We start from the raw sequence: 22,139 nt of genomic DNA on the forward strand, positions 1-22,139 counted from the left end.
GACAGCCAATTACAACAAATACCTCGAGAACAGTGTCAGAGGCATTAATTCTGATTTAATTAAAATACACTCATAACTGGATTGAATAATCCCCAGAGTGAAGGGTAAATGAGCAACTAATCTATCCTGATCATACATTTAACCATTGACTTGTCACAGCAGATATTTCTCAGTGCAACAACAAAAAACAGCAAAAATTATACTTGGGGTGTACTTACACAATGAAGTAAATTGACAAATAACTTATTTCTGCTTAAATGCAATTTCTAAAACAATTACATATCTACTAAAATGAAACATCCATTTGTCCATCAGGAAGCCCTAATTCAAGTATACACAAGTGCCATCATGCCTACATTTAGCAGAACAATTCTGTGGTTTTAAATTTTTTAACCAGCCCAATTATTTTTAATAAAAAGTGACGGAGGTGGGTGCAATTATAAAGTATAAAAGACATTTAGACAGGTACATGGATAGGTGTAGAGAAGTACGAGCTCAGTGGCACCCAGATCGACATGGACGAGTTGGGCCGAAGGGCCTGTTTCCATGCTATATAACTGACTAAATCACAAGGTTCAGCTGTGTAAACCAAACCACACACAAGTGTAATCATACTATGCACAAGTACATCATGTGTACAAACTGTGTCACTATTAACAATGAAAATAGCTAACATAGCTTTATTCCTTGCTGATATCACTAATTCTCACATCCACCCCAGCTCATCATCAGCCAATAAAACCACCAATGGCTTTATTACCTTTTACTGGCAAAAAAATTTTGACCATGACTTTACCCCATGCAGCAGAAACAGTGATGGCCCATCTAAGGCGTTGTTCCAATACAGCCGTCTATATTTGCACAGCTGAAGCGTGCGATTTAGAATGAGTTTTATAGCAAGGAAACATGCCTTTCAGCCCAACTAATCCATGTCGACGTAGCTGCCCACTGAACTAGTCCCATTTGCCTGCATTTGGCCTATAACTCACCAAACCTTTCTATCCGTGTACCTGCCTAAATGTCTTTTACACTTTAAAATTGCAGCCACCACCACATTCTCTGGCAGTTCATTCTATCTCCACACCAACCTGTGTGGGAGAAAGAAACCCCCCCTTTCCCCCCGAAAGACCCTTTAAGTTTTCACCACCTCACCTTGGCCTCCACAGCCATCTGTGGCAATGAATTCCACGGATTCACCACCCTTTGGCCAAGAAAATTCCTCATCTCCTGTCCAAGTCCTTCAAGCCGCCCAGTCCTGGCAACATCCCTGTGAGATGGGGGTTAAACGGCCAGAGGGGACTACTGCCTGCTCTGCATCACTGAGGGGAAGCCTCACACTGGAACAAGAAGAACTGGCTCAACAAGGAGAAAGAGCCCAACAGGTGCGTGCTGAAGATAGGACAGAATTTTCCACAATCATGATCCGCCAGAAATGTCGAGCAGACAAAATCCATCTCCACTCCTTCCTGCAATCCTCAGTCACAGAAGTCTGTTTGACTTGCACCATATATCATCAAAAATAGCTGAGAGAACTGGTGAGACATAGGACATAGAACTAGTGTACGGGTGCTCGACGGGCAGCGTGGACTGAATGGTAAACTCGCACTACTTTTAAATATTTCCCTAATCTCCAGAGAAGGGTCCCAACCTGAAATGTCATCCTTTGTTTTCTCCAGAGATGCTGCCTAACCCTTTGAGTTACTCCAACATTTTATGTCTATCTCATTAACAGGTTCTTCTGTTACCAGGTTTCTGAATAGTTATGAATAAGCTAGGGTACTGTCTGAAAGCCAAGAACCATTTTCTGCACTCCACATCTTTTCCTTTGCTATCTATTGCACTTGGGTTTGACTTGATTGTAGTATTATCGTTTTCAAGAGAGAGTTAGATTTAGCTCCTAAGGCGAAGGGAATTCCTTCTCTGGAGAGAAGGAATGGGTGACATTTCGGGTTGAGACACTTCTTCAGACAGGTAATGGGTGACGTTTCGGGTCGAGGCCCTTCTTAAACCTAAACTTAACTTCGGTCATCAATCCCAACATCACCTGGTGTAAAATTTTCTTCATCAACACTCAAAAATATCTAGAGATATTTTCCTATGTTAAAGGTGCTACATAAAACATAGTTTTCACTATAACTACAACCACTTACTCCCAATCTGGATCAAAAATTCAAACAGCTCTCACCCCGGGATAAGTTATAAGTAGTTATAAATGTTCAACTATTTCTCCCTTTTGCCTGAATGGCTCTAATGTTAAAGTGGTTCGTACTGAAGCACAGTGAATGTAGTGTCTGAAGAAGGGTCTTGCCCGATCCATGTTCTCCAGAGATGCTGCCTGACCTGCTGAGTTACTGCAGCGCTTTATGCCCAAGAATGTACAATATTTGAAATGGAGAATACAAACTACATGGGAAAAGAATGTCAACTGGAAGGAATTTAAGTTACAAATGTAAAACAGGAACAACCACAGTTGATGTGATGCAAATGGCGTCAGTGTAAAAGAAATCTCAACTGCCAAACATGAATAGTTCTTCTGTTGAGGATTGCATCTTTGAATTAGACAATTATGGCCAGCAACTAACACAAAGCCCATTAAAGCACTTCTAACGCAATTCAGCACATCTCACAAAAAAAAATTATTGTAAGTTTACATTTAAACAAAGTGCAATTAATCTTATCCGCTATTCTACAAAGATTTTTGTTACTGTATTCATTGGGCTGTGGATACTCAGTAATTTTATTTAGTAGCATAAAGTTAGTTACAGTATAGAGACCAAGGAACACCTTGGATCATTGATGTAGTTACAAAAAGTTCTCTTTCCCTGGCAACATTCTCCATTTAAGACTATGAAATAGCCACTATTCTCGACAACTGCTATCAAAAGACTAAACTGAATAACGAGACTCATTAGTAAATGCTACACAAGTGTCAATATTTTAAACATTTTAACAAGCTGACGCAAGTGTGAAGGGACTAAGGAAGCACACCAAAAATGCTACATACCAAGCAGATAATTACAGCTTATGAAAATAGCCTGTGAATGCAGGCAAGGAGGTGCCACCGTTTTTTCAAACAAAAAAGATCTGCTTTGTTCCAGTAGGCCAAGTGCTCCTTGCATAATATTGCTCACTTAGTGCACCTTGTCTTAATTAAGAAATTAGTGTATAACAATCTTCATTTTCAAAGCATTTTGACAAAAGTATCTTACAGTGACAGGTTAGAACGGCTGCAATAAATATTCCTTTGACGTCAATGTTAACTTGGTAACTCTGTACCCATCAGTTTCAACAATGTACACAGTTTAAACATTGATATTATTACAGCTGGCTCCAGTTCAGGTAGGGCTTCTGTATAGACTCAAAATGCTGGAGTAACTCAGCGGGACAGGCAGCTTCTCTGGAGAGAAGGAATGGGTGATGTTTTGGGTCGAGACCCTTCTTCAGACTGACGGCTTATGTATATCTACTTATACATCCCAGTTTCCCGAGCTTCAATGGGAGGTATCAACAAATGGCAGCACTAAACGTTGAACCATAACATACCTGCACGAGACATTTTAGGTTTCAGGAACTCTGCCACCAAAATACTGGATTTTAAAAAACCTGACACCTTTACAAAACATTATCACCTATCGAGAAGACACAAGGAACTGCAGAATCCGGTTTACAACAAAAAAGTGCTGGAGTAACTCAGCGGATCTCCGGAAGACCTGGATGTGTGACGTTTTGGGCCAGGGCCCTTCTTCAGACAAAATGTGATAAGAAGGGAGAAAGCTGGAAAAGTGGGGGCAGGACAACGCCTGCCAAGTGAATGAGTGACATTTCAGGTCGAGACCCTTCAGACTGAGAGGGGGAAACTAGAGATATGGAAGGGTACAAAAAGCATGCAAGGTGTGAAATGGACAGATCAAAGCACATGCTGTTCAAGGAAACGTACAATGGTTTATTGTTGGCTATGGGGACGGTGACAAAGAGGCAAACAATAAAATTAATTAGGACGACAGTGAAACTAGTAGCAGAACTAGGGCGAGGGAGGGACGGAGACCAGATAACTTCCTCGCCTCTTTCAACAAAACTGGGGGGGGGGGGGGGGGGGAGAGTGTTTCACAACATCCGTCTCCACTCTAGCATCATCCCTCCCTGCGGCACTGCCTCATGCATCCATAGGATGCAACGCTTCTGCTAATTTAGTCCTAAGAAGGGTTCGGACCCAAAACCTATTCCTTTTCTCCAGGGATGCTGACTGCCCGCCGAGTTATTTTTTGTGTCTAACTTCAGTATAACCTAGCATCCGTAATTCCTTCTTACACATTAGTGAACTATTCATGTCATAAATGATAGGAGCAGAATTAGGCCATTTGGCCCAGCAAGTCTACTCCGCCATTCAATCATGGCTCATCAAGTCTACTCCGCCATTCAATCATGGCTGATCTATTTCTCCCTCCTAATCTCATTCTCCTGCCATCTCGCCATAATCTGAGACCCGTACTAATCAAGAATCTATCTGTCTCTGCCTGAAAAAATAGCCACTGACTTTGCCTCCACGGCCTTCTGTAGCTGAAATCCAGATTCACCGCCCTCTGCCAAATGAAATCCCTCCTCACCCCCTTCCTAAAAGAAGGCACTTTAATTCTGAGGCGTAAGAAAATAACTGCAGATGCTGGTACAAATCGAAGGTATTTATTTCACAAAATGCTGGAGTAACTCAGCAGGTCAGGCAGCATCTTGGAGAGAAGGAATGGGTGGCGTTTCGGGTCGAGACCCTTCTTCAGACTGATGTCAGGTGGACGGGACAAATGAAGGATATAGGTGGAGACAGGAAGATAGAGGGAGAACTGGGAAGGGGAGGGGAAGAGAGGGACAGAGGAACTATCTAAAGTTGGAGACGTCAATGTTCATACCGCTGGGCGGCAAGCTGCCCAAGCCAAATATGAGGTGCTGTTCCTCCAATTTCCGGTGGGCCTCACTATGGCACTGGAGGAGGCCCATGACAGAAAGGTCAGACTGGGAGTGGGAGTTGAAGTGCTCAGCCACCGGGAGATCAGGTTGGTTGAGGCAGACTGAGCGAAGATATTGAGCGAAACGATCGCCGAGCCTGCGTTTGGTTTCGCCGACGTAAATAAGTTGACGTCTAGAGCAGCGGATACAATAGATGAGGTTGGAGGAGGTGCAGGTGAACCTCTGTCTCGCCTGGAAAGACTGTTTGGGTCCTTGGAATAGAGTTGAGGGGGGAGGTAAAGGGACAGGTGTTGCATCTCCTGCGGTTGCAGGGGAAAGTGCCCGGGGATGGGGTGGTTTGGGTAAGTAGGGACGAGTGGACCAGGGAGTTACGGAGGGAACGGTCTCTGCGGAACGGGTGAGAGGATGGGAAGATGTGGCCCATAGTGGGGTCCCGTTGGAGGTGACGGAAATGTTGGAGGATGATTTGTTGGATACGCTGGCTGATGGGGTGGAAGGTGAGAATGAGGGGGATTCTGTCCTTGTTACGAATGGGATATAGAAGAGGCCCCAGTGAGAGCCTCATCTATAATGGGAGACGGGAAGCCCTGTTTTCGGAAGAAAGAGGACATCTCTGATGCCCTAGTGTGAAACACCTCATCCCGGGCGCAAATGCGGCGTAGACGGAGGAATTGGGAGTAGGGGATAGACTTTTTGCAGGAGACAGGGTGGGAGGAAGTGTAGTCCAGATAACTGTGCGAGTCAGTGGGTTTATAGTACTTAATTCTGAGGCGATGACTTCTCGTCCTAGATTCTCCTGCGCTTACCAATCTCCAATGTAAACAAACCCAACGACTTGGCCTCCACAGCCGCCTGTGGCAATTCATTCCAATTAAACCTCTGAGGCCGTCGGTGGTTAACAGTGAAAGCAACAATTTTAGGTGCCCATTCTTTCTTCCCCCCCCCCTCCACAGATGTGGCAATACCTTCTTGTTTTAACACGTTCCTTTTTCATTCTCCAATTCTGTCTTTCAAGCCACAGTTACTGTGACAATTTTAATCTGCATCAGAGAATAAACACTCCCTCCACCCCCCCTGCAATTTGACATGCTCGCTTTTTCATCTTCCAGTTTTGAAATGTTCTTAACGTGAAATATTGTGTTTCTCTCACCATTCTTTTATCTTGAGCCACGGAATTACAGTATTTTGTAAATCAGCATCTACAATTCCTACAGCATTGCTTGCTTTGTACATTTCCAGTATCTGCAGATTTTTTTTGTTCCAGTTCAAACAATATTGCTTTGTCTGCCATTTTAAACAAATCTTCTGCTGCTAATACTGCTGATAGTGGTTGTCAGGCTGATGAATAATTAGCATTGTAAAAACACAATGCAAAATAACTGCCAGTGGATCACGCAAGAACAGAATACCACAGCCCGAGTAATCATGGCATCTCACTTCCTGCGCTACACTTGGCAGCTGAGCGCAGCCAAAACGTGTCACATTTGAGGCCAGTAATTTATCTTCATGGTTTCATTATTACCCTACCCGTTCACTGATCTGCCACTTTACAAAACGGGGGCCTAATTAGTTTTAACTGAAAACAATTTTAAATTAGAGCCCTGTATTCTGAAGAGAACAAACGAGGCAAAAATCTACGAGAACAATAAGTGAGGGTGTAGTAAGATCCATTTGTCTTCGTTAAATGTTTTTTGGTAACATTGACAAGGATGAAAGATTACAAAAGTTTTGACAGTATGTGGTTTAAGTGTTGAATATAATGAAGCCTGGGTTTGCACTGATGTGTTTTTATATGCTTGATTTAAGGGCGGCACATTGGTGTAGCTGGTGGAGCCGCTGCCTCAGCCATGTGTTTGATTCTGACCTCGGATGCAGTATGTGTGGAGTTTGCACGTTCTCCCTTTGACCGCGTGGATTTCCTCCAGCATCCAAAGACATTTGGGTTTGTAGGTTAACTAGCCTCTGTATATTTTTCCTGTTATGTAGGGAGTGGATGAGAAAGTGGAGTAACTAATGAGAAAGATGGATCGATGGTCTGTATGGAGTAGATGGGCTAGTGGACTGTTTCCTTGCTGTATCTTTCAATCAAAAATGCAATATTAATTAATTACAAACAAGATTTAGCTTCCATTCATAGTGCAACCCCCCAAAATGCTCTTCAATTGTCAGCCACGAATCCAACATCCTCCATGTGGCAGAGTAGAAAATGGTGCTCTATAAACCACTGATGGCACCAAAGAAAATTCATGCAGGTTTGCAGTGCAAACTGGGAGCATTTATCTGCATGTCCTCCGTTAAAAGAAAAATCCATAGCTCTGCAGGTCACAAATAAATTAAATGCAAGCCATTATTATTCAATGTAATCAGCACAACCTACTTCCTCTTTTCTTGTAAAAGGGATCGTGACAAACCTTGCCAGCAAATATTTTAATAAAACAGGTTTGAAGGATTAATTATACGCTGCATCTTTTACGCTAGTGTTGGAGTGATAAAGACACAGAGATAATCTTCTGCCCCAACTAAATCCACCCCCCTCAGGATGTACTCGTTTTATGCCAATCTCGTTTTATTCTCCTCAAATTCCCGTCAACTCCCCACCTAGATTGCACCACTCACCATCATAATTGGGGCAATTTACACTAACCAGTTTACCTATAAACCTGTATATCTCTGGCATGCATGCGTGATGGAACTGGAGTACCCAATAGAATTTACAGGACAAACACACCAATTCCAATTCTTGACAGCATTGGCGGCCAGGACTGAGCCCAAGTCAATGAAGAGGCGAGGCAGCAGCCCCACAATACAATACAATATATCTTTATTGTCATTGTACCCAGGGGTACAACGAGATTGGGACAGCTGAGCCACTGTTTTATTTCTTTAACAACTTATTAATTGGCCTCTAAACATAGACCTGATTTACTAAAGGAAATATATGATGAAATGCATAACACAGTAAAGCCAGTATATTTTCACACATTAAATTCAAATTTCAGTCAAATTTATTGCAGGGTTTTAAAATTAACAAAAAGTGTTTTAACCAAGCTTATTATCTCAGTTTGAAACACATTCTTCAGTACCGAATATAACACCCCCCCCTCAAAAAATATTGTTCTCTCATCAGGTGCTTTCATGAGCCAATCCATTTTAATAGCTCAAGATTCGTGTTTTAATAGCATAAGATTAGTAAAAGCTATTTGTACATTTCCTGGATAAGGATACACAACTCAAAAACCAGCAACTCAAAAGAAATTATTCTCTCTTGGCACTCAATGGCATAGATTTGGCAAAATGTCAGCATATATTTATGAAGTTTGTTGTATTCCAAAGCTATTATTATTAACTACATGCCAAAGGCATAAATTTGACACACAGCAAATACTTCTCGTTTCACACTTCCCCCTTCACCATTTCTGCTTCAGGGTAGCATGCAGTCAGACTAGTTGCAAAAAGTCAAAGGACAGTTCTAGAAGAATGGAAATGGCTTAAAACAAAGAACCATTGCTTGAGTATGGAAATTTTTTCATCGAATACTGATATTCTGGCAGAGATTGTTCTGGCCCATTAGAGGAAGTTAGACACAAAAAGCTGGAGTAACTCAGCGGGACAGGTATCAGGAAGGAATGGGCGACGTTTCAAGTCGAGCCCCTTCTTCAGACTATTTAGTATTGCTTCGAAAAAGCCAACAAAGCAGACCATGGCTTTGTGTTCAAATCACCATAACGCCAAATTAGTATGTTTCATTTGATAATATTAAAAATAACTGAGGGAATGCATCATGGCATGAAAGGTGTCTGATTGTTTGCAAGAATCACCCATTGCAGAGTAGCATTTTCACTGGGTTGTTGGGGGGGGGGGAGAGAAAGGTTTTAAAAAAATGTACACTCCCCACCAAATTTGAATTCAGACCACCTGCACGCAATTTCAAAAATATGCCTGATCAATATGGCCGTCCATTCAACATGCCGCAATCTGCGATTTTACCTGCTTTCCTTGTGAGCCAAATGGAAATGTTGAGCAATACACGAGCCTAATATTGATGTATTTTTCTAATGGGGCTAGGCCTGCAGATCTTTCTGTGGTGCAGAATACTTTTATTTTGTTCTCGTGTTATCACTCGATGAGGCTTATGCGAGGAAAACTTCCCTGTAAAGGTTAGGGGCACGAATTTCTAAAGCTACAAAACGACAAATCGCCGCCATTAAGAATGAAAAATCGCACTTCCTGGTCGCTGCAAAAGCTGCATCGCTGAAGAGCGGGAGCCAAGACACCGCCCTAGCCGAAGAAAGAACTAGAGACGAGGACAGGAAATAGGTCCATATATAATGTTTCTTTCACGTGTAGGTTTTAAAAAAAAGAAACAAAAAATCCAATTAAGTGCACGCTTGCTACGGAATTTAAAATTACAAACTGAAACGGCGTTTAATTATGTAGCCCAGACGGCAATACCCGGAGGATTGGTGCAGAGTTTAGTTATTAACTGATCTGCACCTGGGCACGGTAATTAAACATCATAGCGTTTTATTTCCAAAATTACAAACCAGGAAGTGAATTCATAATCCTGATTAAATTAAATCCGTTATTTTACTATACCTATCCACCGTGCAAATCTGTCGGGTCGTTAAACATTGGGCAAAACACCCCCATCCAGTTAATTGAATTGGACCGGGTTGTATCCTCGCTCCCTTAATTTTAGTCCGGGACAGTATTTGGGGGAAAAGGGGCCGAAAAGACTCGGTCTCGAGAGCGAACGTGCGGGCTCGGAGTCAGGGCAAGTGCAAGTTCGGTAAGCCGAAGCCAGGAGACCCGCGCCCAGGTCGGGGAGCCGAAGGGACTCGGGGTCGACAAAGACTGCGGTTCTCGGAAAGCCGCCGGACTCGAAGAAGCCGAAGGGGCTCGGGGAAGCCCGAAGGGGCCTGCCCGCGCCGGGTACAGACAGCGCGCTCTCTTCCCCCTTCCCGCCCCATTAACGGCCGCCGCACCCTCGCTGACCCGCCGGCGGCTCCCGAGCCACTACGCACCCTCCTCCCACACAAACTGTCACCGGAGCCCAGCCGTGCCCCCAACGCTGCCGCTCCGTGTACTTTACCGTTTACTGTACTTTTATGTGAGCTGCGGAGTGAAATCCAGTCTGCACCCGCGCTGCGCCCACGGCCGAATGAGCCGCTCAGCCCGCGAGGGGAGGGGGCGGGGTCAAGCCGCCGCCGCCGCTTCCGGCCGGGTCTGCACTTCCGCTCGGAGGGAGGAGCGGGGCACTGAGGGGAGAGACCTTTGCCATCCTCCTCTCTCCCACCACCTGCACTGAGTCGAGGGGGCAACCCAGGACAGAGCTGGCCTTCCTGACCAGCTTGTCGAGTCTCTTCCCTTCCGCCGCTGAGATGCTTATGAAATAAGTATATTGTATATGAAATCATCATAATGCAGACAAAATCAATACCCAAGTCTATGTAGTTCAGAGCTTATTTGGAGGTTGTAGTGTTTAATAGCCTGATGGTTGCAGGGAAGAAGCTGCTCCTGAACCTGTACGTTACAGTTGTCAGTCTCGATGTCAGTAGTGGAATGAGTGCTGTGGTGATCGGCCGGGTTTTCCCACCTACCAGTGGCTGCCCGGGGTCCAGGTCTCTCCCCTCAGTATATGTGTATATATATGTATGTATATATATGTATGTGTATATATATATATATATATATATATATATATATATATATATATATGATGATATATATGTATTGTTCTGTTGGTACATATGACACTTATACATATACATACATATACACATATATATATATACACACACACACACACACATACATACATATATATATACACACACACACACATATATATATATATATATGTGTGTGTGTGTGTATATATATATATATGTATGTATGTGTGTGTATGTATATATATATATATATGTGTGTATATGTATGTATATGTATAAGTGTCATATGTACCAACAGAACAATGAAATCTTTACATGCAACAGCATAACAGGGCCATAAATGCAATACCCACAGATAAAATATAATTTAAAAATTTCAATGAATTAATAACCTTAATAGTAGGTGCAACAACCAAAGTCGATAGTGCAAGTGAAGATGCAGTCCAATGTACTTCATGGTTGCTGAAGAACAACTTCCTGCTCATTTGGTTGTAGCAAATATAAGGTTTGATGAAATCCTGTTGATTGAAGTTTGTAATGCAAGCATTTACCTAGCAAGTGGAGATATCATGTGGACAGAAAATATTTATAAAAAACAAGCAAACCCTTGCGATCCTCATGGTGGTCTATAGACTGGCACTGCATGGGCATGGGTGCTGGAGCACTTATGCCACCCATCCTTTATATCTGGTTGAATCACTCTTATGGATAATGCAAGAACCTGATCACACCCGATTGCTTCCCCCTGTTGCAATGCTGACCAGACTCCAACCTTACAAACAACGTTGAGGTAAAATAGCTATTGATTGGTATTATCCTTTATTTTTATTCAGAACACCAAGGGGGCTCATGTTGTCGACCTCCCCGTGGTGAGCCCTGTCAACTGACCACAGTCAGGCGAATGACAACAGAGGCAGCAGAAGCAGCTTCATAACTTCTGCTGCCTCAGATGCAAGAAGAAGAACGCCAAGGACTTTGTTCCTTGAAGCACAGGAGGATGAGGGGTGATCTTATAGAGGTTTACAAAATTTATGAGGGTGGTGGGTATATGGAACGAGCAACTGGAGGTCGTAGTTGAGGCAGGTACATAACAACATTTAAAAGACATTTGGACAGGTACATGGAAGGAAAGGCTTAGATGGATATGGGTTGAATACGGGCAGGTGGGACTAGCTTAAATAGGGCATCTTGGTCGGCATGGGCAAGTTGGGCTGAAGGGCCTGTGTCCATGCTCTATGACTTTGTGAGGGGAATAAATAGGGTATGAGCACAGTCTTTTTCCCAGGGTAAAAGAATCAAGATCCAGAGGACATGGGTTTAAGATGAGAGGGGATTTAATAAGAACCTGAGGGACAACCTTTTCACTCGGAGGGTGGTGGGAATATGGAACGAGCTGCCAGAAGAGGTACCCGTGGCAGGGAGCAGCTTTCAAGAGAGAGCTAGATAGAGCTCTTAATTATAGGGTCAGGGGGTATGGGGAGAAGGCAGGAACGGGGTACTGATTGTGAATGATCAGCCATGATCACATTGAATGGTGGTGCAGGTCGAAGTGCCGAAAGGCTTACTCCTGCGCCTATTGTCTATTTTATGTTAGAGATGCTACCTGTCCCGCTGAGTTACTCCAGCATTTTGTGTCCACCTTCGATTTAAACCAGCATCTGCAGTTCTTTCCTACACACGTTAGGGACAATTTGAATGAATGCGAATGAATGCCTTTATTTGTCGTTGAAAGCACTGCATACAACAAAATTATTATTGCCACTCCTGGTGTTGTGCCTCCTGAGCACTCTCGGGAAGTGGAGTCTCTGTTGAGCTCTCGACAGTTGCAGTGGTGTTGGCCGACCAGGAGAGGTCCTCAGATATGAGGACACCTAGGAATTTCAAGGTCTGCACCCCATCCACCTACGCCCCATTTATGCAGAGCGGGGCCGGGCCTGCGTCCCGTTTCTTCCTGAAATCAAGTATTAGCTCCTTTGGTTTGGTTGTGCTGGCATACTGTATAACCACATGGTATGCCAGCTGCTCAGAAAAGGACAGGCAGGCCCTTCAGAGGGTCATCACGACGGCCCAGAAGATCATCGGCTGCTCACTGCCCTCCCTGGAGCACCTGTTCAGCCTACGCTGCCTCAGTAGAGCAGGCAAAATAATAAAAGATCCATCCCACCCCGGCCACCGTCCGTTTGTTCATCTGCCCTCTGGTCGACGTTTCAGGTCGATCAAATCCCGAACAAAGACTTAAGAACAGTTTTTACCCCAGGGCCATACGAGAACTGAACACTACCTTCTGCACTAGGCAACACTGTTAAAAAATCTTTTGTACTTAATATAATTGTATTTATTTGTTTTTGCATTTATTGCATATGTTTTTACGCACCGTCAGGATTGGCTATTTTTTAATTTCGTTGTACTCGTTGCAATGACAATAAATGAATATTATTATTATTATTATTATGTTGTGTTCAGTGTCAGGTTATTTACCGAACACCACTCTGGCAGTCGCTGTATCTCATCCCTGTATGCTGACTCGTCCTCCCCGAAGATATGCCCGACGAGTCGTGTCGTCAGCAAATTTAATAATCGTGTTGGACGGGTGTAGTCATAGGTGTATAAGGAGTAAAGGAGTGGACTCAGCACACAGCCTTGAAGTGCACCTGTGCTTAATGTGATGCAGGAGGAGATGTAGGGGCCGGTTTGTGAGAAAGTCTTTGATCCGTGCACAGATGGAGGGTGAGAGGCCTAGGCCAATCAGTTTGTTGATTAAAATGTCCAGAATGATTGTATTGAATGCTGAGCGATAATCAATGAATAACATCCTCATATAGGTTTCCCGATGTTCCAAGTGGGTCAGTGCGGTGTGAGTTGCTATGGCCACGGCGTCCTCAGTCGATCTGTTATCTCTGTAGGCAAACTGATATGGGTCGAAGGAGGAAGATAGACTGGTTTTAATGTGATGCAAGACAATTTACATTTATACCTGGCCAATTAAACTATAAACCTGTACGTCTTTGGAGTGTGGGAGGAAACCGGAGCACCTGGAGAAAACACACGCTGGTCACGGGGAGAACATACAAATTCTGTACAGACAGTCCCCGTAGTCAGGACCGAACCCGGGTCTCTGGCACTGCAAGGCAGCCCAGGGCCGTTTTTACAGCATTATGGGCCCCCGGGCAAAGCAGTGTACTGGGGCCCCCACCGTTACTCTCCCCCACCCCCCTTTCCCTACCAGCCCCCCCTGTCGTGCCGGCGAAAAGCACTTACCGAAAAGCACTTAGCGATGGACTTAGGGTGCTACATTGTTGCGAAAAGCACTTACAGATCGCTGTGAGAAGCACTTAGGGATGGAAAAGCAAAGCACTTAGGGAGCTAATTGTTGCGAAACAGATCGCTGTGAGAAGCACTTAGGGATGGAAAATGTTGCGAAAAAAGCACTTATTGAACCTACATTTTTAAAGTAGTATTTATTTATTGCAAGTCACTTAACAAACACAGATCAGCATGGGGCCCCTATGCTCGTGGGGCCCCGGGCAAGTGCCCATCAGGCCCATGCGTTAAGACGGCCCTGAGGCAGCCGCTCTACCGCTCCGCCATCGTGCCGACCAGATAGCAATCTTGTCTCCCAATCAGCAGATTGGTCGTTCTAGTCCCACATCAGAGAGCTGGGTCCATGGATTCAGTAAGGTGCGAAACCGAGCCCCAGCTTAGCCTGCTCATTAGCGTGCCAGCAGCGCCACTTCCAGAGAAAGAGCAAAGTTGTTTTCCCCTGGCCAAAATTCATTTCGCAGCCAGCATTTCCAAAACAAATTATTTGCCCATTATTGCTAATTAGTTCATTAAACATGGCTGCACGCTGTGATCTTATGTTAGCTAAATCAAGATCTTGTTAACCCCGTTGCTGTGTGTAAAGCTTGCGGTTCACAAATTGTCAGTCACTATATCTCGAAAGTACCTTATTAGCTGGGAAGTAGTTTACTGCAAAGTATCTTATTAACTGCCTTCACGTACATTTGGGAAAACAATCATCAAGTGCACACAGTGGAAGAAATAATGAACTAGACAATTACATAAACATTCAGACTGGTATTAGTTGCATCTATCTTCCTTTCCATCATTTCCTGTGGGATACATTTTTTAAATAAATTTTAAAATACAGCATGGAAACGGGACCTTCAGTGCACCAAATCCACAGCACTCATCTATATCACCCGCTCACATTATTTCTACATTTTTCCACTTTCTCATCCACTCCCTACATACTAGGGGCAATTTACAGACGATTAATTAACCAACAAACCCACAAGTCTTTGGGATGTGGGAGGAATCCGGTGCACCCGGTGGAAACCCACGCTGTCACATGGAAAAAGGTGCAAACTATGCACAGACAGAGTGTGTGTGTGACAGACAAGGTTGAGATGGAACCTGGGTCTGTGGCACTGTGAGGCAACAGCTCTACCAGCTGCGCCACTCCTATTGCTTTACCTAGAGAACTCTCCCCCCTATTGTCTCCCACTTGATCACTGCATGCCGCTCCCTCAAGCACAAGTGTCCCTCATCAATGTAGTGCCTGCAGACTTTTTCAGACTTTGTTCACAAAACAAGGACAGAGCTAACAACAAAAGCTCACCGAGTGATGGGAATCAACACTCAGTCAATCGTGGATTGCACAATATTTCATCAAAAGCTGTATCACAAGACACGCACGATTTGTAAGTGTCCATCCATATTTGTGTATCCTACAGTGTTCTAAACCACTATGACAAACAGCAAAAAAGGTTCCTCCATTTCAGTAACCAGTAAGTTAAGTGCAGCGCCACCCTACCAGCCCAGCCATTTCCTGACAGCAAGCATGCAAAGCCACAACATATTTCCTGTTTTCTCTCTGTTCAGGGACTCACAGGGGCCAATGTTCTATTGACACTTGCCAGTCAGAGAGCTATGCCACACAGAAACAGGCCCTTCCACCCATGCTCAGTCAATTTCTACTTGTTACACTTACAATTGCATTTAATCTTTAATATATATTTGTATTAAAGGTGCATTTCACCATATACTTGAATAACCAAGGTACAAATCGTCACGCTGTGCTGAACTACTAACTGCCTCTTTGATGAACTACTAACTACCTCTTTGATGATCCTCAGACTATTCTTGATCAGACATTGCTGGCTTTACCTTGCACTAAATGTTATTCACTTATCAAGTACCTTAACACTGTAAATGGCTCCTTTGCAATGATGTATTGTCCTTCTGCTGAGTGGATAGCATGCAACAAAAGCTTTTCACTGTACCTCAGCACACGAGACAATAAACTAAACTTTTTTTAAAACTCTGATCTCTTCGTTTAATTTTAATTATTCATTTTTCATAGTCAGGGTATTGCTAGCAAGACCAGCATTTATTGCCTATCACTATCCCCATCTTGATGAACCATTGCAATCCCTCTGGAGAAAGCTCGCTCGTACTGTAGCAAATTCCAAGATTCAACCCAGTAGCGATGAAGGAACCAGTCAGGATGGTGTGTGACTTGGAAGGAATCTGTAGTTGGTGGTGTTCCCATAAGGTCATGTTATTCGGCCCATCAAATCTACTCCACCATTCAATCAAGGCTGATCAATTTCTCCCTCCTAGCCCCTTTCTCCCCATAACCCCAGACACCCTTACTAATCAAGAATCCATCTATTGCTGCTTTAAAACGTCACCTATTACCAGTCCTTATGTATCTGGGTGGGGTTTGTCTTGACTTCCACAACCATCTGTGGCAATGAATTACAGATTCACCACCCTGATCTCTTCCTTTTACCAGTCCTTATGTATCTGGGTGGGGTTTGGAAGGTGTTGTCCACATGGAATAAGGGGGTCAACCCAAAACACCACCTATTCCTTTTCTCCAGCGATTCTGCCTGACCTTAGTTACTCCAGCTTTTTGTGTCTATCTACAGCATAAGGGACTAACTGCAATGCATTTCAAGATTGTTCACACTGCAGTCATAGTTTACTGGTGGTGGAAGAAGTGAATGTTTATTGGGATAAATGAATAAAGCGGGTTCCCTTTATCTGGAATCAGTGCCAAGTTGCTTGAGTGTTATGGGAGCCAGTTAAGAGGAAAGTATTCCATCACACTGGTACTTAATCATCGCAGAATCAGTGAAAAGTTACATGTACATTTAACTCAACAGACACCCATTTATCTGAAAGGGTCTCAACCCAAAATGTCACCCCTTCCTTCTCTCCAGGGATACTGCCTGTCCCGCTGAGTTAGTCCAGAATTGTGTCTATCTTCCCTTTTATCTCATTTTCTTCTCTAACCATTGGCACTGATGATGATACTGTAGTGTCACATGCACCTAGCTAAGAACAGTGAAATTCTTTGTTTTTACATACTAAGGACACAAAAGAGTTGCCACAAAGACACTGGCAAAGTTACTAAAAGTATTCATCTCTTCACCCCCCCCCCTACCTGATCTCCCTTAGTTCTCGCAGCTCCCCACAGCTGGACCCCCTTAGATCTCGGTGGCCCTCCCCATTCCGGGTCCCTCTGATCTCGGTGCCCCCCCCCCATGCCGGGTCCTTCTGTTCTCTGTGGCCCTCCCACACTGGGACCTTTTGCTCTCGGCGACGCGGCCTGTCCACCTCGGTCCGACCTCGAGAACCCTGCCTCGCCTGTATCTACCTATCTCTTAAGATGGACACAAAACTCAGTAAGTCAGCAGGTCAGGCAGCATCTCTGGAGAGGAGGAATGGGTGACGTTTCGGGTCGAGACTCATTACCTATCACATGTCAGGCTTTGTTCTGACCCCACCTCTCTTCCGAGCTTTCTCCCCTCTACTATGCCTGATGAAGAGTTCCAACTTAAAATGCCTGTCCATTCCCTACATAGATGCGGCCTGACTCTGAGTTCCTCCAGCACTTTGTATTTGAATCAAGGCTAATTCATTATATTTTCTTATTCCAGTAAACCTTTGATATAACAGACCATGGGGGGGGTGGGGGTGGTATGGCGTCCATTATTGCCAATTGCTCATTAAGACTGCATACAGTATTATCATTGTATTAGTAGAAACAAAGCTGGCTAATACATAAAAGGGCACAAATACTGGAGTAACTCAGCATGTCAGGGGGCATCTCCAGTGAACATGACAAGTACGTTTCGGCTTGAGACCCTTGTTCAGTCTTGGTCTGGAAATGGGCTTGGAATCCAATGGTAGGTTGAATGGCCTAATTCTACTCCTATTCCTTATGGAGTCAATGGCCGTGGACTGCAGGTAAGTTGGCAATGGGGGCGGCCGCAGGCGCGGACTGGAAGTGGCTACAACTGAAATTGTAGTGGTTGTAACTGTTATAAAGGGGTCTGTTAAAACAACGGCAATGTTTTAATAATGCTTGTGATACAGTATTGTTACTGACTACAGAATTGTTATAAATCTGTATATCATCTACTCAGGAGAAAATGTAATTGACACTTAAATAATACATGACAAAAATTACAACCTGTGCTAATGAACTAGCGTGTCTCGTTATACAAAAATAACATGCAGTAATGAATGAGTATATCTCTATTTTACAACAGTTTGGGTAACCGATATTTACCTGTATGCAATTCACAAATGACAATCAAAAGATTTGTAACAAAATTTGCTTTTATGGAATTTGTGAAAAGCCAAAAAAAAGTAAATTTTCATCAAGGGCTCACAATGTGGAAAGTCATGATATGAACATTTTTCTAGGGATGCAACTCCTCCATAACACAGGGATGTACTGTACAATGTTTCCCGATAAAGCATTAAGATTGTGGAAAGTATATGGAAAACCCAGGCATACTACTAAATAGGGCAAGCATATTTGAGGAAGGATGTGCTGGCCAATGGAGAGGGTCCTGAGGAGATTCACATGAATGATCCCAGGAATTAGTGGCTTAACATACGAGTGCTTGACAGCACTGGGCCTGTACTCACTGTAGTTTATAGTGAAAGGCTAGGAAAGAGTGGATGTGGAGACCAAGTCGTTGGAAAATTTTAAAGCAGAGATAGATCCTTGATTAGTATGGGTATCAGGGGTCAAGGGGAGAAGGCAGCAGAATGGGGTTAGGAGAGAGATCAGCCACGATTGAATGGCAGAGTAGACTTGATGGGCCAAATGCCTAAATCTGCTCCTATCACTTATGTTAGCCGTGTCTAGTAGGTCTGAATATCAAGCATCTGGTTCAAATGACAGAATAGGTCCCAGAGATGAATAATAACAAATTTAACTGCATTTCACTTGAAGGACACATTTTGACCATGCATAGCCATTGTTTGCCACCTGTATAAGGCATGCAAAGCCACAATTTAACATCCAAACGTCCAACAATGCTGCACAAGCTTGTTGCTGAGAAGGTGCCAGACATCAGCAAGATGATTTTTTGTTGAAGTATCTTGTAGTAACCTTTTTTGCCACAGAAGCCATTATGTATTCTTTTAAAACGTCCGTATATTGATCTAAATTTTTTATGTACGGGTTCATCACCACATAATGGCAATGCTCAAGTAGTTGTGATCCAAAAGCTGTTCAACTTATTTTTTACATTGGCAAACATAAGCTCATCCAATGCCGAATCCCAAGAATTGATTTGAATTGTGTGACTTCCTTGGCTGGACGTTTGTGAGTTTACCAACCGTATTCTTGTAATGTCATCTAACTGTAAGGGAAAAAGCAGCAAATACACAAATGGATGCACTTCTGCCCTGTCAACTCATCGCTGGGGAAACTGAAACACAAATCCAGTAATTGGAAAATTCTTTCCATTAATAATATTCATTTATTGTCGTTGCAACAAGTGCAACGAAATTAAAAAATAGCAATCCTGACGGTGCGTAAAAAACATATATGCAATAAATGCAAAACAAATAAATACCAAAATATTAAATACAAAAATTTTAACAGTGTGACCTATTGCAGAAAGTAGTGTTCAGTTCTCGTATGGCCCTGGGGTAAAAACTGTTCTTGAGTCTGTTTGTTCGGGATTTGATTGACCTGAAACGTCGACCAGAGGGCAGAAGAACAAAAAGACGGTGGCCGGGGTGGGATGGGTCTTTTATTATTTTTCCTGCTCTACTGAGGCAGCGCAGGCTGAACAGGTGCTCCAGGGAGGGCAGTGAGCAGCCGATGATCTTCTGGGCCGTCGTGATGACCCTCTGAAGGGCCTTCCTGTCCTTTTCTGAGCAGCTGGCATACCATGTGGTTATACAGTATGCCAGCACACTCTCGATGGAACAGCGATAGAAGGACATCATGAGCTTCTCCTGCAGGTTGGTCTTCCTGAGGATCCTCAGGAAGTGGAGTCTCTGCTGTGCCTTCTTCACTGTGGTAATGGTGTTGGTAGACCAGGTAAGATCCTCTGCGATGTGCGTACCCAGGAACCTGAAAGCGGGTACCCTTTCCACACAGACCCCATTGATGTAGAGTGGGTCGTGTTCTGCACTGGTTTTCCTGTAGTCTATTATAAGTTCCTTTGTTTTGGAGGAATTCAGGACAAGATTGTTCACTGAACACCATGCTGCCAACCTTTGGATTTCATCCCTGTAGGCTGTCTCATCTCCTCCTGAGATGAGTCCAACCACAGTCGTGTCATCCGCGAACTTGATGATGGTGTTGGTGGGATGGGTGGGGGCGCAGTCGTGAGTGTAGAGGGAGTAAAGGATGGGGCTCAACACACAGCCCTGTGGTGAGCCGGTGCTCAGTGTAATGGTGGAGGAGAGGTGAGGGCCTATTTTGACGGTCTGGGGGCGGTTGGTCAGGAAGTCCTTGATCCATTGGCAGATGGTTTGGGAAAATCCAAGGTCAGAAAGTTTGGTAACCAGTCTGCTCGGGATGACTGTGTTAAAGGCAGAGCTGAAGTCTAGGAAGAGCATCCTCACATAGCTCCCCTGGTGTTCAAGGTGGGTCAATGCAGTGTGAAGAGCAGTGGCGATGGCATCCCCTGTAGACCTATTTGCTCTGTAGGCAAACTGGTATGGGTCAAAGGTGGGTGGGAGGCTGGCTTTGATGTGCTGCAGGACCAGCCTCTCGAAGCACTTTGTGATGACCGGTGTGAGAGCTACCGGACGGTAGTCGTTAAGGCCGCTGATGACAGACTTTTTCGGCAGTGGGATGATTGTGGCGGACTTCAGGCAGGGGGGGATGGTGGATTTTAAAAGGGACAGGTTGAAGATTTTTGTGAAGGCCTCAGATAATTGGTCTGCACATTCCTTCAGCACTCTTCCCGTCACATCATCGGGGCCTGCAGCTTTCCTGGGATTCACTGCTCTGAGCACGCGCTTAACATCATTCTCCTGCACAGTGAAGATGTGGTTGTCAGGTGCTGGAGAGGGTGTTATGTCTGCCACTGTAGCTTTCACCCCGAAACGAGCAAAGAAACAGTTAAGTTCCTCTGCCAGTGAGGCGTCGCCGTCGGCAGTCATGCGGTTGCTGGTCTTGTAGTTGGTGATGTGCTGGATGCCTTGCCATACCCGCCGTGGGTCATTGTTGGTGAAGTGGTCCTCAATCTTCCTCTTGTAGGACGCTTTGGCATCCTTGATGCCTCTCTTCAGGTTGGTTCTAGCAGCACTGTATAGAGCTCTATCACTAGACCTGAAGGCGGTGTTATGGTCCTTGAGGAGAGACCTGACATCCTTCGTCATCCAGGGCTTCTGATTGGGATACAACCGGATGCGTTTGTCGACGGTGACATTGTCAACACAGTTTTGGATGTAGCAGAGTATAGCTGATGTGTACTCCTCCAAGTCCTGATCCTCAAAAATATCCCAGTTGGTCCTTTCGAAGCAATCCTGCAGCTGCGAGGAAGCTCCTTCAGGCCATGTCTTAACAGTCTTTATGGTGACTGGAGCTTTCCTCCTGAGTGGGGTGTATGCTGGAGTTAAGAATATGGACAGGTGATCTGACTGCCCTAGGTGTGGTAGTGGTGCTGACCTGAAATCCTTCTTAATGTTAGAATAAACCTTGTCTAGTGTGTTTTTTCCACTGGTAGTACATCCTGTATGTTGTTCAAATTTCAGGAGAACTGTCTTTAGGTCTACATGGTTAAAGTCCCCGGCTATGATGTGGGCTGCTTCTGTATATGTGCTCTGTTGTGAGTTTATTGCACCGAGCAGGTAGCCTAAAGCTGTGCTAGCGTTAGCATTTGGTGGGATGTAGACTGCTGTTACTATAACCACTGTAAATTCACGAGGAAGGTAAAAAGGCCTGCATTTAACTGTCAGGAACTCCAGATCAGGAGAACAGTGGCTATCCATGATTTGGATGTTAGTGCACAAGTTGTTGTGCACGTAAATGCATAACCCCCCCCCTTGCTCTTACCGGAGTCTATGTTTCTATCCCAGCGAAACGCTGTACACCCGGCTAGCTCAATGGCTCCGTCCGGGATAAGTGGATGAAGCCATGTCTCTGTTACTAAGAGAATACAACAGTCCTCAACGAGTTTGTTTGCTGATATTCGTAGTTTTAATTCGTCCATTTTGTTGATGATGGATCTGGCG

General features: G+C 44.3%; 1 protein-coding gene across 1 annotated transcript in view; it reads right to left on the reverse strand.

The window, feature by feature from the left end:
* arhgdia (Rho GDP dissociation inhibitor (GDI) alpha) overlaps positions 1-10,208 on the reverse strand; it is a 41,003-nt gene extending 30,795 nt beyond the window's left edge. The window contains exon 1 of the mRNA XM_078401406.1: positions 10,052-10,208. The gene's annotated coding sequence lies outside the window, so the exon portion shown is untranslated. The remainder of the gene's footprint in view (positions 1-10,051) is intronic.
* Between the last annotated feature and the right edge of the window lie 11,931 nt (positions 10,209-22,139).

The sequence above is a fragment of the Rhinoraja longicauda genome, chromosome 6, assembly GCF_053455715.1.
Source record: "Rhinoraja longicauda isolate Sanriku21f chromosome 6, sRhiLon1.1, whole genome shotgun sequence".
Lineage (NCBI taxonomy): Eukaryota > Metazoa > Chordata > Chondrichthyes > Rajiformes > Arhynchobatidae > Rhinoraja > Rhinoraja longicauda.